Source organism: Phascolarctos cinereus, unplaced genomic scaffold, assembly GCF_003287225.1.
Source record: "Phascolarctos cinereus isolate Bilbo 61053 unplaced genomic scaffold, phaCin_HiC Scaffold_2;HRSCAF=192, whole genome shotgun sequence".
Classification (NCBI taxonomy): domain Eukaryota; kingdom Metazoa; phylum Chordata; class Mammalia; order Diprotodontia; family Phascolarctidae; genus Phascolarctos; species Phascolarctos cinereus.
The window spans coordinates 294,247,023-294,265,413 of record NW_027555625.1 but is presented as its reverse complement, the minus strand read 5'-3'; the positions used below and the strand labels follow the sequence as shown (position 1 = coordinate 294,265,413).

General features: G+C 37.8%; 1 pseudogene; it reads left to right on the top strand.

Moving 5' to 3' along the window:
* The first annotated feature begins 382 nt into the window (after positions 1–382).
* On the top strand, positions 383–13,962 carry LOC144455699 (ubiquitin carboxyl-terminal hydrolase 14 pseudogene; annotated as a pseudogene).
* The last annotated feature ends 4,429 nt before the right edge of the window (positions 13,963–18,391 follow it).

The following is an 18,391-nucleotide window of genomic DNA, read 5'->3' as shown; positions in this document are numbered from 1 at the left end:
ACATTGAACACTCCCATTCCTTTCTGTGTTTTTCTGTGTGCTGTAGGTTTTATGTTTATGTCTCTCTGTGTGTTTGTATGCATGAGTGTGTGTGTGTGTGTGTGTGTGTGTGTGTGTGTGTATGTGTGTGTGTGTGCACATAATTCTTAGAGAGTAGGGTTCTGGGTGTAAACTTGAGGAACTGGGTTTCTGGTACTGGCATTCATGAGGCCCCATGTATGTATCTCCATTAACAGTTAGCCAGTAGACATAAATTACCTTTTAGAAAAGGAATTTACTAAGAAGTTGTAGCAAGAACAACTGGTACAAAATCTTCCTCCCAAATCAAGTGTGCATCTCTTGCCTTGCTACATGAGGCTGCTGGAGGAGAATGGGCTCCGCAATGAAGGCCAGTGGTCATGAGGCACAGGTGCAGAGAACACATAAGGCTAAAGGGAACCTCATGACTCTTAGCCCTGCAAGTCCTTTGCTCACTCTGTGGAATCTTGATGAAGTTGACTGTTTGGTAATAAAATGCAGAGCATTGCATCACTACTGAGTGAGCAGCTCAACTGGGCCTGCCTCTGATAGGGTGCTAAGTGTCAGCTGGATGGGTCAATATGCTGCTAAGCCAATTCAAGTGGGTTTCTCAGGTGTTAAGCTGGTTCTTCTCTTTGCTTACCTTCTGCTGGGGTAGGCTGATTATCTCTCACCCTACAATGTCTCTGGATCTTTCCATTCACACCAAATTTCTGCCTGGGCACATCAATCTTAAGGATGTTGCTTAAGTATCTCCTAACTCCAGTGACCATTGCTATTGCTTTTGGCAGATTTTGATATTAACTTTCATTACCAGTGGGACCTTTGGTTTCAATAGGTTTTATTAGTTTTTCCCCTGGTTATAGAAACTTAGAAGCAAAATTATAGACCCGTAGTCTAGTTGGTTTTAAATTCTGGCCCCAAATGTATTAATCAAACGATTTAATAGAGAAAAATGTGCAGGTGAAGTGATCCCAGGGGCATAGAAATGATTGGAAGACATCCAGGATCAGTCTACAAACAGGCCCATTGAGTCACCAAGGAGCTTATGAGCTTCTAAATGCTCTGACATAGGCAACTCTATGGCCAATAAGGTCTCTGCCATTCACATTCCTGAAAACTGAGACTAGAGCATCCCATTGAATTAAATTTTTATACAGTAATTTGGAAGATATGTTGTTTGTAAAAGGATCTGGATTAATGAAACCTCTGGGTGACTTTGGCCAAGAGCAGCTGAAAGTTAACATAATTAGTATTTTGGTCTCTTTTATTATATTTGTTTGTGTGCTTCCTTGGGTAGGACTGCCAGGTCATTGGATTTCTGTCAAGCCCTTGGTAGGCCTGGGGATATGTGTCTGGTTTTTACCAATTGGTCAGTAAAGGTTTCAGCTTGTCTCTTAGCTGCTCGTTTTTAGTTAGGAGTAAACTCTTTAGTGTGAATAAAATGTTCTCAGCTTCTTACTCTGCGAAAGGTGAACAGAGGAATTAGAGGACTCTTTATTCCTCTCCTAGTCACCGCCTCCTGCCTACATGCAGTCAGAATGAGGACCAGCACTGACAAAGGTCAGAGCAAACTTGAATACTCCAAATGGCCCCTTTCAATGGTACCTAAAATCTCACAAGTGCAGATGAACCAAGTGCCTTATGACTATATCTTTTCTTGGTTAGAGATTGCTAGGAAACGTTTCCTGGTGTTAGTGTGATAGCCACAATTAACATTATGAGGTTGTGAAGAGAATCCAGGTTAAGAAGCTGATCATTTTGACTTAGAGAATCTGATCTAGAATTGTACTCTACTGCCTTCAGAGCAATACACAGAAGTCGGGGTTGGACTCAGAGGTTGAGGCGAATAGTGGGTAAACTAGAGAAGAGAGAATCACAGTAAGGAGTTAGAAATTCTAAGTGACTGGGAAGAATTTTGTGGTGGGAGGGACTAGGCAAAGTCTATAGTAGAGAGTGGGCATTTAGTTTTCCTGAAACATGTGCCTCCTTCAGGGGCCAAAGAAAGGGAGAGAGTCAATGAGACATGCAGAGAGAGCTAGAAAAAGATACTCACATGGAGAGGCTGTAGCAAAATAGGCTAGCACAGAGGGATCAACATATCTGTGGGTAAAAGTGGTGGAGTAATCTGAAGAGAAAGAGAGAAGGAAATCTAGAACAACAACACAAATAGAGATGGTGAGTTTTAGTGTTTTTGGCAGCAATGAGGAAGACAGGGAGTGAGAAATTCAGTGTGACAGAACAGAAATTGAGACAATAAGAGCGTATGAGTGAGTATAATGAGCAGGGATGCAGGGAAGGTTTGGCTTTTTTCCGGATACACGAGACATGGGCATAGGTATAATAAATGGGCCAGTAGAGGGAGAGATTGAAAATAAGTATAACAGTAGGGATGACAGAGGGGGCAATCTGTTGGAGGAGACAGGATGCAATGGGATCATTTGAACAAATAGAGGGGTTAGTGTTGGTTAGGAATAAGGCACTTGCCTCATATAAAACAGCTGAAGGAAGAAAAAGGGGAAGGTATGTGAATAAAGGAAGATGAGGAAGAGATGAGAAGAGAGTGAATGGCCTCAATTTGGCCTCATATTTTTTTATAAAATGGGAGGCAAGGATTTCCGCTGACAAGTGAGGGGAGCCATGGGATGTTTGAGGAGGGATGAAAAGGTTTGGAAGAGACCCTGTGGAGGGTGAAATGGTGATTTGAAAGGCAAAGTATAATAGGATTGCCTAGCAACAGTGATGGACCAGTTGAGGTTATGTAACCTAAATTTGCATCACACATAGTCAGAAGAGTTGCATGATTTTCTCTACCTTTATTCAGCAGTACATGTGTAGGCATGATGGACATGAATGGTGGGAATGATCCATGGCTGAGGATTGGCTGGGCATAATTGATGATATGATAAAGGATCAAGGCATTTAAGAGAAGAGGACAGTGTAAGAGTTGAATTGGTTCACCAAGAGATCAAGATGGGGAGGAGAATGATTAGTTCAAAAGCTCATTGAAGAAAATACTTTCTTAATAATTAGAATGAAGCAAATGGAAGCTAGTGACTTTATGAGAAATCAAAACACTGTAAAACAAAACCAAAAGAATGAAAAAATAGAAAACAGTGTGGAATATCTCACTGGAAAAACAACTGACCTAGATAATAGATCCAGGAGAGATAATTTAAAAATTATTGGACTATCTGAAAGCCATGATCAAAAAAAGAACCCCGACATCATCTTTCAAGAAATTATCAAAGAAAACTGCCCTGATATTCTAGAACCAGAGGACAAAATAGAAATTGAAAGAATCCACTGATCACCTCCTGAAAGAGATTCCCAAAGGAAAACTCCTAGGAATATTGTAGACAAATTCCAGAGTTCCCAGGTCAAGGAGAAAATATTGCAAGTGGCCAGAAAAAAAAAACACAATTCAAGTATTGTGGAAACACAATCAGGATAACACAAGATTTAGCAGCTTCTACATTAAGAGACTGGAAGGTTTGGAATATAATATTCCAGAGGTCAAAGGAAATAAGATTACAACCAAGAATCACCTACCCAGCAAAACTGAGTATAATTCTTCAGGGGAAAAAATGAACATTCAGTGAAATAGAGGACTTTCTTGATGAAAAGACCAGAGCTGAATAGAAAATTTGACTTTCAAATACAAGACTCAAGAAAAGCATGAAGAGGTAAAAAGGAAATAGAAATCTTAAGGGACTTGTTAAAGTTGAACTGTTTACATTCCTAGATGGAAAGATGATATTTGGATATTTGTAACTCATGAGACCTTTGTCAGTATTAGGGTAGTTGGAGAGAAAAAATTATATGTATGGATAGATAGATAGTTAGATAGATAGATAGATAGATAGATAGATAGATAGATAGATAGATAGATAGACAGACAGACAGACAGAGGGCACAGGTTGAGTTGAAAATGAAGGGGTGATATCTGGAGAATAAATTAAGGGGTGAGAGAGGATTATAATGGGAGAAGGAGAAAGGCAGAGGTAGGATGGGGTAAATTATCTCACATAAAACACAAGAAAAGGCTTTTACAGTGGAGGGGAAGCGGGGAAGGGTAAGAGGGAATGAGTGAATCTTATTCTCATAAGATTTGGCTTAAGGAGGGAATACCATACACACTCAATTGGGTATGGAAATCTATTTACTCTACAGGAAAATAAAGAGGAAGGGGATAAGAGAGCAGGGGGATGATAGAGGAGAAGGAAGATTGGGGGAGGGGGTAATCAGAAGCAAACACTTCTAAGGAGGGACAGGGTCAAAAAAGAGAATAGAATCAATGGGTGTTGGGGTAGAATGAAGAGAAACATAGTTAGTTTTTCACAGCATAACTACTATGGAAGTGTTTTGCATAGCTACAGATGTATAACCTATATTGATTTGCTTGCCTTCTCAATGAGGGTGGGTGGGGAGGGAGGAAGGGAGAAAATTTGGAACCCAAAGTTTTAGAAACAAATGTTAAAAATTATTTTCACATGCAACTGGGAAATAAGATATATAGGCAGTGGGGTATAGAAATCTATCCTGCCCTACAGGAAAATAGAAGAGGAAGGGGATAAGAGAAGGGGGGGGTGGTGATAGAAGGGCTTGCAGATTAGGGGAAGAAATATTCAGAATGCACACCAACTTGGGATGGGGGGAGAGACAAGATGGGGAGAAAATTTGGAACTCATAACCTTGTGGAAGTGAATGTTGAAAACTAAAAATTAATTAATTAATTAATTTTTGAAAAACTGACCTGGAAAATACATCCAGGAGAGCTATTTTAAGAATTATTGGTCTACCAGAAAGTCATGATAACAAAAAGAGCCTGGAGAGCATCTTTCAGGAAATCATCAAGGAAAACTGCCCTGAGCTCCTAGAACCAAAGGGTAAAATAGACATAGAAAGAATCCACCAATCACCTCTTGAAAGAGATCCCAAATTGAAAATGACAAGGAATATAGTAGACAAATTCCAAAATTACCAGGTCAAAAAGAAAATACTGCAAGCAGCCATAAAGCAAAAACTTAAATATCATGGAACCACAGTCAGGATTATGCAGAACCTTGCAGCTTCTACATTAAAAGATCACAGGGAATGGAGTACAATTTTCTATAAGGCAGAGGAGTTTGGATTACAACCAAGGATTAACTACCCAGCAAAAATGAGCATAATATTTCAGGGGAGGAGAGGAACATTCAATGAAATAGGAGACTTCCAAACCTTCCTGATAAAAAGACCAGAGCTCAACAGAAAATCTGATCTTCAAATATAAGATTCAAGAGAGACATAAAAAGGTAAACAGGACAGAAAAAAACAGCAATATGGCATTAATAAAGGCAAACTGTTTACAACCCTACAAGGGAAGATGACATTTGTAACTCTTGAGAATTGCATTGTTAGGGCAGCTAGGTGGCGCAATGGATAGAGCATAGGCCTTGGATTCAGGAGGACCTGAGTTCAAATCCAGCCTCAGACACATAACACTTACTAGCTGTGTAACCCTGGGCAAGTCACTTAACCCCATTGCCTATCCTTAAAAAAAAAAAAGAGAGAGAGAGAGAGAATTGCATTGTTAAAGGGGCATAAGTAGACAGAGGTGGTGGGTGTAAGTTGACTTCAATGCAATGATAAAAAAAAATCTAATTAAGTGAGTTAAGTGGACCTAAGTAAGTAGACTAAATTATCTAATTAAGGGATTGTATTGGGAAAAAAGGAAAGGAGGAGGAGTACAAGGGTAAATTACATTGCAGGAAAAGGCACAAAAACCTGTTAAAGTAGAGGGAAAGAAGGGAGGGAGATGAGCATTGTTTGGACCTTACTCTCATCAGATTTGGCTCAAGGAGGGAAAAACATAATCAGGTATAGAAATCTAACTTACCCTATAAGGAGTAGGAGGGAAAGGGAAGAGGAAAACAGAAGGGAGGGAAGAAGTGGTAAGAGTAAAGGGGAAGAAAAAGAAACGGGCTAAAAGAAGGGAGGGTAGACTGAGAGAGGCAGTGGTCAAAAGCAAAACACTAGTGAGGAGGGAAAGGGAGTAAGGAGAGAGAAAAGCATAAACAGGGGGAAATAGTATGGAGAGAAAGACACAGATATTATGATTACTCTCCCATTAAATAAAATGGAAGCAGATAGCAGAATGGATTAAAAAACATAATCCTACAATATGTTGTTCACAGGAAACACATTTTTGGGGGGTTTTTTTTCGGCCAAAGACAAGGTTTATTAGAACATCCATCATACTGGGCCGACTCTTAAGGAGTCTGAACATTAGTGAACTATTGGCTAGATTATAAGAATCCGAGCAGTGGCTAGATTATAAGAGTCTGAGCATCTTAATGGAGACAAGATGGACCTTATATACAGAAAGCCTGTGGGAGGATCTAGTAGTGGCCAAGTAGTTTGGGGTGATGGGAGGAGAGGCCTAGGGAGATCTGGATGGGAAGGGAAATGGCCAGGGGCCATAGGGCGGTAAAACAACGGAGGGGAGATTGAGTGTAGCCACAATGAAAGGCCAGTTGATGGGATTATAGCCTCATGCAAACACCAGAGATTTGGCCGTGCGGAAAAGTCCAGGGTTTTTCCTTTCTGGGGCCCAGATCCCAACCCCATCATTCCCTCCTCAAACAGGAAACACATTTGAAACAGAGAGACACACACAAGGTAAAGGTAAAAGACTAGAGTAGAATATATTATGCTTCAGCTGAAGTAAAAAAAGCAGGGGTAGCAATCGTGATTTTCAACAAAGCAAAAGCAAAAATAGATCTTATTAAAAGAGATAAGGAAGGAAACTATATCCTGCTAAAAAGTACTGCAGACAATGAAGTAATATCATTACTAAACATATATGCACCAAGGGTATAGCATCCAAATTCTTATGGAAGTTCAGGAAGAACTTCTACAGGAAGAAATAGACAGCAAAACTATACTAGTTGCGGACCTAAACCTCCCCCTCTCTGAACTAGACAAACCTAACCACAAAATAAATAAGAAAAAAGTTAAGGAGGTGAATAGAATTTTAGGAAGGTTAGATATGGTAGACCTCTGGAGAAAATTGAATGTGAATGGAAAGGAATATACTTTTTTCTCAGCAGTACATGGCTCATACACAAAAACTGACCATGCACTAGGGCATAAAAACTTCATAATCTGTTGAGGGCCGATCTTAAGAGTCTGATAAGGGTTTAAGATCCAAGGCAGAGTTTGACCTCTGCTCAGGCTTTCACCCCAAAGGGCTCAAGGATTAAGTGGTATGGCTCCCCAAATTCCTTCCTGATAAAGAGGTCTCTGAGACATCCCTTCTCCCTCTTTGAACCTTAGATTTACGTATTTACTCCTCTATGCAGGTGGTGCCAAGGCGCCTGGGAAAACCTTGGAATCTACAGCCCAATCTGGGAACCCTGATAAGGAGGAAATTCATGACTGTTACATCCTCAGCAGATGTTCTGGGGAGTATCTCACGGGGAGGACTCTTTGAAGTTAGGCTAGATCTGCCCTATATATTCTGTGCCCTCAGATGAATAAATGGAGTCAGTAATTCTACTCCGCCTGGCCCATGTTATAAGTTATTTCACACCTCTCCGTTCGGTGTACAATCTGGTTGCGGGCAACAATAATCCAATGCATAAAGGCAGAAATATTAAATGCATCCTTTTCAGATTATGATGCAAAAAAAAATTATATGTAATAAAGGGCCAAGGAAAGATGGACTAAAAATTAACTAGAAACTAAATAATATAATCCTAAAGAATGAGTAGGTCAAACAACAAATTATAGAAACAATCAGTAACTTCATCCAAGAGAATGACAAATAATCAGACAATACACCAAAATTTATGGGATGCAGTGAAAGTTGTTCTTAAGGGAAGTTTTATATCCCTAAATGCTTACATGAATAAAATAGAGAAAGAGGAGATCAATGAATTGGGCATGCAACTAAAAACACTAGAAAAAGAAAAAATTAAAAATCTCCAATTAAATACCAAATTAGAAATACTGAAAACCAAAGGAGAGATTAATAAAATTGAAATTAAGAAAACTATTGAACTAATAAATAAAACTAAGAGCTGGTTTTATGAAAAACCCAATAAAATAGATAAACTTTTGGTTAATTTAATTTAAAAAAAGAAGGAAGAAAACCAAATTACCAGTATCAAAAATGAAAAGGGTGAATTCACCACCAATGAAGAGGAAATTAAAACAGTAAGTAGGAACTATTTTGCCCAACTGTATGCCAATAAATTTGACAATCTTATTGAAATGGATGAATATTTACAAACACATAAGTTGCCTAGAATAACAGAAGAGAAAGTAAAATACTTAAATAACCCCATCTCAGAAAAAGAAATTGAACAAGCCTACAATGAACTCCCTAGGAAAAAATCTTCAGGGTCAGATGGATTTATAAGTGAATTCTATCAAACATTTAAAGAACAATTCATTCCAATACTATGCAGACTATTTGGGGAAATAGGCAAAGAAGGAGTCCTACCAAATTCTTTTTATGACAAAAATATGGTGTTGATACCTAAACTAGGAAGAGTCAAAACAGAGAAAGAAAATTATAGACCGATTTCTCTAGTGAATAGAGATGCAAAAATTTTAAACAAAATATTAGCAAAAAGATTACAGCAACTTATCACAAGAATAATATACTATGAACAGGTAGAATTTATACCAGGAATGTAGGGCTGGTTCAATATTAGGAAAACTACCAGCATAATTGATATATCAACAAAACTAACAGAAACCACGTGATTATATCAATAGATGCAGAAAAAGCTTTTGACAAGGGACAGCAGCTAAGTGGTGCAATGCATAGAGCTCCAGCCTTGGAGTCAGGAGGACCTGAATTCAAATCTGGCCTCAAACACTTGATACTTACTAGCTGCATGACCCTGGACAAGCCACTTAACCCCAATTGCTGCAACAACAACAACAAAAAAAAGCTTTTGATGAAATGCAACACCCATTCCTATTAAAAACACTAGAGAGCACAGAAATAAATGGAGTCTTCCTTAAAATGATAAGTACCATCTACCTAATGATAGAAAGTGCTATCCACATCTCAGCAAGCATTCTATGTAATGGAGATAAGCTAGAAGCATTTCCAATAAGATCAGGGGTGAAATAAGGATGTCCATTATCACCGCTGTTATTCAATATGGTACTAGAAATATTAGTTTTAGCAATAAGATAAGAAAAATAAATTGAAGGTATTAGAATAGGCAAAGAAGAAACAAAGCTATTGCTCTTTGCAGCTGATATGATGATATTCTTAGAAAATTCTAGAGAATCAAGTAAAAAACTACTTAAAATAATAAACAACTTTAGCATAGTTATAGGATATAAAATAAACCCACATAAATCATTGGTGTTTCTATATATTACTAACAAAGTCCAACAGTAAAAGATAGAAAGAGAAACTCCATTTAAAGTTACTGTAGACATTATAAAATATTTAGGAGTCTACTGCCAAAACAAACCCAGAAGCTGTATGAACATAATTACAAAACACTCTTCACACAAATAAAGTCAGATCTAAATAACTGGAAATATATCAGTTGCTCATGGGTAGGCCAAGCTAATATAATAAAAATGACAATTCTACCTAAATTAATTTACTTTTTCAGTGATTTTTCACCAATTAAACTACCAAAAATTATTTTATAGAACTAAAAAAAATAATAACAAGATTTATTTGGAAGAACAAAAGGTTCAGAATATCAAGGGAACTAATGAAAAGAAATGCTAGGGAAGGTGGCCTAACCATACCAGATCTTAAATTGTATTATAAAGAGGCAATTATCAAAACTATTTGGCACTGGCTAAGAAATAAAGTGGTGGATCAGTGAAATAGGATGGGTACACAAGACATAGTAGTCAATGACTATAGTAATCTACTTTTTGATAAACACAAAGACCTCAGCTTCTGGGATAAGAGCCCACTATTTGACAAAAACTGCTGGGAGAACTGGAAAAGAGTATGGCAGAAACTAGGCATAGACCAAAATCTCACACCATATACCAAAATAGAGTCAAAATGGGATCATGATTTAGATATAAAAGCTGATACCATAAGCAAACTGGGAGAGCAAGGAATAGTTTATCTGTCAAATGTATGGAGAACAGAAGAATTTATGACCAAACAGGAGATAGAGAACATTAAGAAATGCAAAATAGATAACTTTGATTACATTAAATTGAAAGTTTTTGCACAAACAAAGCCAATGCAACCTAGATTAGGAGGGAAGCAGAAAACTGAGAAAAAAAAATTTACAACCAGTGTCTCTGATAAGGGCCTCATTTTTAAAATATATAGAAAATGGAGTCAAATTTATAAGAATATAAGTCATCTCCCAATTAATAAATGGTCAAAGGATATGATGAATAGGCAGTTTTCAGAGCAAGAAACTAAAGCTATCTATTGTCACGTGAAAAAAATGTTCTAAGTATCTATTGACTAGAGAAATGCAAATCAAAATGACTCTGAGGTACCACATCACACCTATCAGATTAGCCAACATGACAAAACAGGAAAATGATAAATGTTGGAGAAGATGGGGGGAAATTGGAACACTAATGCATTGTTGCTGAAGTTGTGAATTGATCCAACCATTCTGGAGAGCAATTTGGAACTATGCCCAATGGGCTATAAAAATGTGCGTACCTTTTGACCCAGCAATACCCTAGGATTGTATCCCAAAGGACCCACATGAACAAAAATATTTATAGCAGCTATTTCTGTAGTGGCAAAGAATTGGAAATTGAGGGGATACCCATCAATTGAGGAATGGCTGAAGAATGTGTGGTATATGAAGGTAATGGAATACAGAAAAACCTGGAAAGACTTGTATACACTGATGCTCAGTGAAGTGAGTAGAACCAGGGAAACATTGTACATAGTAACAGCCACATTGTGCAATAACTAACTTCGATAGACTTGGCTCTTCTCAGCAGTGCCAGGATCTAAGACATCTCCAAAAGTCTCATGGTAGAAAGTGCTATCCACATCCAGAAAAAGAATTATGGAGTCTGAATGCAAATCAAAGCACACTATTTGCTCTTTTTTCTTCTGTTTTGTTTTGTTTCCTCTTTCTTGTGGTTCCTCCTACTGGTTCTAATTCTTCTTTGAAACATGACTAATGTGAAAATATGTTTAATAGGAATGTATATGTAGACCCTATATCAAATTGCATGCCATCTCGGGGAGGGAGGCAGGGAAAAGGAGAGAGAAAATTTAAAACTAAAAACCTAATGGATGTGAATGTTGAGAACAAAATAAATTAATTAAATTAAAAAAGGAAAAAGGAAAAAGAGCAGTCCACTGGGGACCAAACTAGAACTGGCCAGTTAGGCAACTCAGCTTCTTTTTCCTTTCCTTTCCCTCGGTCCACATAGGGTATCACACACTTACCTGCTGTTGCTCTGCCCAAAGGGAATGTAAACTTTTATTCTCTGAAATTTTTTTCTCCTTTTCTCTTAAAGACCAGCCTCTTAGTCCCAAATCATACTGCCTCTCATTGAATAGCCAATAAGAGGTCCCAGGCCAAGCCCTACTTGGTCATTGCTTCAGTCCCATTTGGCTCAGAATGAATATAAATAGCAAATGCTTCTTTTTTGCTAGAAACTCTGAGGTCCTTCCTCTCCTAGATCTTTTTTTTTAAGAGGCCATTTTGGCCTCAATTCTTATTAAGCCTTAATCACTAAATAGGTGTTGCTTCAGTCAAACTGAGACCTGTTAAGGATCTTAGCTTGAAAAGGCCAAGGATCCCTACTGCATCCTGGGCCGTCTCCATTTGTCCCCATCTGTATCTTCCCACTGAACCCAGATGGCTCCAGAGGTGAAAGTGAGACTAGTGACTTTGCACAGTCCTCCCTCACTTAAATCCAATTTACTTGCATGTCATGGCATCACCCTCCTGATGTCCTCTTAAAGAACAAAGGACAAACAGCAGCAGCAACCTGTCTTACCCCACATGTCCAATCAATGGTCAGATCTTATAGTGTATTCACACACAATACCATCTCTCATATTCATCAGTTTCTCTCCTACATGACCGGCACCCTACTTTAGACCTTTTCCACCTCAAGCCAGAACTATTGCAATATCCTTGGAATTGGTGCTTCATTCTCAATTTTCTCCCCACTTAATCCTCGACAGTTTCATTCCCTCAATCATCCCCACTCTCTCTTATTTTCAATATTGCTCTGTCTACTGACTTCTTCCCTACCACATACAAAAATGTCCACATTGCCCCATCCTCAAAAAACCTTCAATTTTCCAATGATTCCCTCTAGCCATTGTCCCATATTTCTCTTCCCTTTTGGGACTAAAACCCTTGAGAAGGTCATTTACAATAGCAGCTCCACTTCCTTTTTCTTCTCACTCCTTTTTAAACTTTCTAATACAATATGGCTTCTGACCTCATCATTCAATGAAGACTTTTCTCCAAAGTTACAAATGATTTCTTCATTGTCAAATCTAAAGATCTTTCCTCCTCAAGTCTTCATGTTTCTTAACCACTCTGTAGGTTTTGACACTGTAGATTACCCTCTTAATACTTTCTTCCTTAATACTTTCTTCTCTCCAGGTTTATGTGACCCTACTCTCTCCTGCTTCTGCTTCTGCTCCTACCTATCCAACCACTCCTTAGTCTCCTTTGCTAAATCTTCATCCAGGTTGTGCCTGCTAGCTATTGGTGTCCCAAAGCACTCTCTCCTGGGTCCTCTTCTCTATATATATCATTTCACTTGGTGATTTCATCAGCTTCCATGAATTCAATTATAATTTCTATGCTGATAATTCTCAAATCTACTTATGCAGTCCTAATCTCAAGCTGATCTCCTGACTCACATCTCCAACTTCCTACTGGACATTTCAAATAGGATGTTCCATAGACATATCAAACTCCACATGTCCACAATTGAACTCATTATCTTTCCCCCTCTAGACTTCCTTACTTCTCTATTACTATCCAGGGCACCATCATTCTTTTAGGCAGCGAGGCTCAAATGCTAGATGTCATCCTAAACTCACTCTCCTTTTTCTTTCCTCTGACACTGCACTGTGACACATTATATAGTCTATATTACCTCACACCTGGACTATTGAAACAGCCTACTGCTTGAACTGCCTGCCACAAGCCTTTCCTCACTTCAGTCCATCATCCTACCAGCTGTCAAAGCGATCTTCCTAAACTGTAAATCTGACCATACTTCATAAATTCAAATGGTTCCATATCATCTGTAGGACAAAACATATAGGACAATCAGCTTCAGTTTAGTTGTCTTATTAATCAAGGAGTCACACATCTTTATACAGGACTTGAAGTGATTCTTCAGAGGAAAAAAAATCACCAAGCACCAACATTACAAAAAAATTCTTTGTACATAAAATCTTACAAGATTACCTGGCTGCCTGTTTACCTTACTATTCAGATGGTATAATTTTTTTTAATAAAGAGAAGGAATCTATGAAAGTCAAAGTTCTTAAGAATGTGAAATTTCCTCTTATTTTGAATGGTTATGAATGATGTACATCCAAACTAAAAAAAAAATGGTCTCCTTTCAGTCAAAATTCAAATATCTCCAAGACAAAAAAGGAAATTGATAGTCAAAGACATCTAGCAAAAGCAACAGTGCATAAAAAGAAGTTAAATATGAGCCATTGTTGTTTTCCTGATGTTTGCTCTAATAACTGTGGTTATTAAGACTTAAAAGCAGTGCTAATACATTTGGGAAGGCCTAATTCCTATGGCCATTATGTATCATGGGTGAAAAGAAACAAGGTGAATAGATTTGAAGTTTGATGATGACGAGGTTGGCATTGTTACACCAAAAGCTATCCTGAGGTTATCTAGTGGTGGAGATTGACACCTAGTTTATGTTCCATTATGTGGCCCTTGTAGAGTTGAAGTAATTGAGGAAGAAACTTCCCAGTAATCATCTTAGCTATCTCTGAGTAGGTGTGGAATAAATGTTAATTGTTGATCATTTCTAAACCCCACAGCTTTTGAAAGAAGATATTTTAGGTGCTTCTACATGGCTTCCCCTCCTGTGGAGCCAAGAGGGGGAAATCAGACTTGAAATTTGTTCCATGTAACAGATAAAACTAAAAACAAGACACTCAGAAAAGGGAGTTTATCTTCGGACTCTGCTGCCCCTGTATAAAAATAGCAAGCTGAAGATTTTTTTAAGAGACTTATTTCTTGTGTAATCCTTTTATTTTTTTTTTCTAATTCTAAATAGAAAAGCCTTTCAACCACAATCTTCCAACCTGGTATTTAATTCCTCTTTCTACCTGTTCCAGTCCAAGATTCAACAATCAAATATTTACTGCAAACCTATTAATCCGTAAGGCGGCTAAACATGGCACAATGGATCAAGTGTCTGGTCTGGAGTGTGATATCTTAAACAAATTAGAAAGTCAGGGAAGAAATTAACTTTTAGATCTATGGGTAGGTGAAAGGTTCATAACCAAACGAGGGATAAAAGAAAGTCAATGACAATAATAAAAATAGATAACATTTATGTAACATTTTAAAGTCTGAAGAACACTACATGATCTCATTTTTCATCACAACAACACTATGAGGTGGGGGCTATTATTATGCTCATTTTACAGATGAAGAAACCGAGACAGAAATATGTTGAATAATTATCCAGGATCACACAGACAATAAGTATCTAAGACAGGATTTGAACTCAGGTTTTTTTTTCTTTTTTGTAATTGAATATTTTATTTTTTTCCCAATTACACGTAAGAACAATTTTAACATTCTTTTTTTCAAATTTTATGAAGTCAGGTTTTCTTCACTCCAAACCCAATTGTTTAGCCACTGTGTCACTAAGTTGTTCAATAGATAAAGATCATTTTGATTATATAAAAATTAAAAGACCCTTCACAAATAAAACCAATGCAGTTAATATTATAACCTTCTTATAAGGACTCGATACTTCTTTTTTTTTTTTTTTGCTAGTGGGAGAAAGCAAAAGTGTAATAGGAATACAGTAGTTAAAAAAAAAGGGAGAATCATCGAAGCATCTTTTTTAAAAATGAAGAGAACATAATTGAAGGCCAGGAAAACAAAGCACAAAAAATAAGAAAGTTTTGAAAGCTTTATTATATACTTAAAAATAAAAGTAAGCTGTTGCTGGGGATCCTTCATTTTCAAAGAGGACTAATGACATCATGGTTAATGTCTTGACTTGTATGTGAATCACATTTAAGTGAGGCACAAAGTCATCAGCCTCACTCTTCTTCTGGAGGCACTGAAGTCCAGTGGCAAGACAAAAGTCAGGACGACTGGCAATCGCCCAGAATGCAGTGGCTGACCTTGGTGTCTTAAATGTCTGACCAAGCTCTAAGCACTCCACAGCACCTGCTTCAGCCACCTTAGTGGCCTTGGAACAAATTCTTCTCATCTGGTCATTCCACCAGAAGTCTTCACATGCTGGAGGAAGATATCCTCCAAACTCACTGATGGGTTTGAGGCCTGCCCATTACCTTTAGTCTGGATTAGCCTGACAGTAAAGACATTTTTACTAGGGTGTGGCTGCTGAGCATGCTACAGCTTCCTGGAGCCACAGGTGACAATTGGGTAGGGGCAGCTAGATGGCACAGTGGATACAGCACTGGTTCTGGAGTCAGGAGGACCTGAGTTCAAATCCAGCCTCAGACACACAGCACTCACTAACTATGTGACCCTGGGCAAGTCACTTAACCTCAATTGCATCACCAAAAAAAAAAAAAGGGAAAAAATTGGGTGAAAGGTGAACACCAAAGATAGATGAGCAGCCCTCCAAAGGTCCAGCAGCCCTCACACCAGAGGTGCTGGTCCTCCCTGAAGTTTCACATACAATTGTCTTTTTTTTTGTTCTATTACATACATACATATATGTAGTAGAATATAAATATGTGTGTGTATGTGAAAAGGCCATTTTATTTCATGCTTGCTAAATTCAGAAAAAATAAAATTTTAAAATAAAGAATTTTAAATCTTAAGATTTGAACTAAATTAAATTTTAATTTTAAAATAAAGAATAATTAATTATTCTTTAATCATATTTAAATCAGTACAGAGATTTTCTTGGTAGATTAACTCCCAGATATCTTGTAGTTATTTTAAGTAGCACTTTCTGTGACTTCCTCCTGTGTTTTGCTACAACCATAAAAAATTCTGATGCTTTTTGTGGATTTATTTTGCTACTTTACAGAAGCTATTGTCTCAATTAATTTCTTTGCTCATTCTCTAAAGTTTTCTAAATAAATCATCATTTCAGCAGCAAAAAAAAAAGGATTACTTTTTGTTCTCTGCCAATGTTAATGTCTTTAATTTCTTTTCTCTTTGCTATCAGTAGTATCTCTGGAATTATGTCAAGTAACACTGGGGAGCTTTACTCCTGTGTTCATTGAGAAAGTTTCCAGATTTTTCCATTGCAAATACAGATAGCTTTTAGGTTTACTTTTTGTCATATTTTTAAGTGTCTCTTATCTGACTAAGGTTTTTAACATAAGTAAGTATTGAATTTTGTCAAAGACTTTCTCTATACATGTAGATAAAATCATGGATTTTGAGAATGCTTTTTGTTTCTAATATTAATTTTTAACTGTCTTCCTAATGTTAATCTCTCTATTTCTTTCCCAGGGCATCAGAATCCTTGAGTTTCACTCTATCTTATCCCATATGGCCATTGTTGCCAAGGCTTGTCAGTTTTACCTCTACAAGATCTCCTGTACTTCTCCCCTTCTCCCTGCTCACATGACCACCATCCTAGTTCAGGCTCTTATCACCTCTCTCCTAGATTGCTATAATAGTCTCATCATTTCTCTCTCTGCCTCCAGTCTCTTCTCTCCAATCCCTTCTCCTCACAGCTACCAAAGAGATATTCCCTAAGTGCAGGTTTTACCATTTTGCTCCCCTACCCAAGAAAGCTCCAGTGGCTTCAAATTGACTTTGGGATAAAAATATAAACTACTCTGTCTGACATTTAAAGTCTCACACAATGTGACTTTAAACCATGATTTCTCATCATTTCACTCCAGGCACTCTATGTTCAGTCAAACAGATTTCTTTGTTTTTCCCTGTACACAATATTTCACAGTATCTTGCCCCCATGTCTTTCCTTTGCACACACTATTCCCCATGCTGGGGATGCTTTCCTTCCTCACTTATACCTCTCCTTATCTCACTTCAAAGTTCAGCTAAATTACCACATCCAGTATAAGAAAGGTCTGTCAAGTTGTTATTTTGTTCTTATTTACCTTTAAAAAGAGACTTTCTATTTGCTTTGTATATACCTTATTAAGATTGAACTATTTACATTCCTGTGCATAAATATGATTATTTGTTAACTCATGAGACTTTTGTCAGTATTGAGGTAGTTGGAGGGGAAAAAAATATATGAATAGATAGATAGGAGGCACAGGGTGAGCTGAAGATGAAGGGGTGAAATCTGGAGAATAAAATTAAAAGGTGAGACAGGATTATACTGGGAGGAGAAAGGGAGAGGTAGAATGGGGTAAATTATCTCACATAAAGCAGAAAAGAAAAGGATTTTACAGTGGAGGTGAAGTGGGGGAAGTTGAGAGGGAACAAGTGAATTTTATTCTCATTGGATTTGGCTTAAGGAGGGAATACCATGCACACTCAATTGGATATGGAAATCTATCTTACCCTCTAGGAAAATAGGGAGGAAGGGGATAAGAGAGAGAGGGGATGATAAAGGGGAGGGCAGATTGGGGCAGGGGGTAATCAGAAGGAGGCACTCCTGAGGAGGAACAAGGTCAAAAGAGAAAATAGAACAAATAGGGAGGTGGGGTAGGGAATAGGATGAAGGGAAATACAGTTAGTTTTCCACAACATGACTACTATGGAAATGTTTTGCATGACTACACATGTATAACCTCTATTGAGTTGCTTGCCTTCTCAATGAGGGTGGGTGGGGAGGGAGGAAGGGAGACAATGTGGAACCCAAAGTTTTAAAAACAAATGTCAAAAATTGTTTTCACATGCAACCGGGAAATAAGATATATAAGCAATGAAGTATAGAAATCTATCCTGCCCTACAGCAAAATAGAAGAGGAAGGGGATAAGGGGTGGGGGGAGATAGAAGGGAGGGCAGATTAGGAGAAGGGATATTCAGAATTCACACCACTTTGTGGTGGGGGAGGGGCAGGATGGGGAGAAAATTTGGAACTCAAAATGTTATGGAAGTGAATGTTAAAAACTAAAAATTAACAAATTAATTTTTAAAAAAAGATTCAGGAGGTTGCAGGGGTAGTGAGTACTCCCTCCTAAGTCACTACCTCCACATTGTTCCTTTAACAGCTCTATCCTCAAAAGTCTCTCAAATCCCGATGACCTCGTCC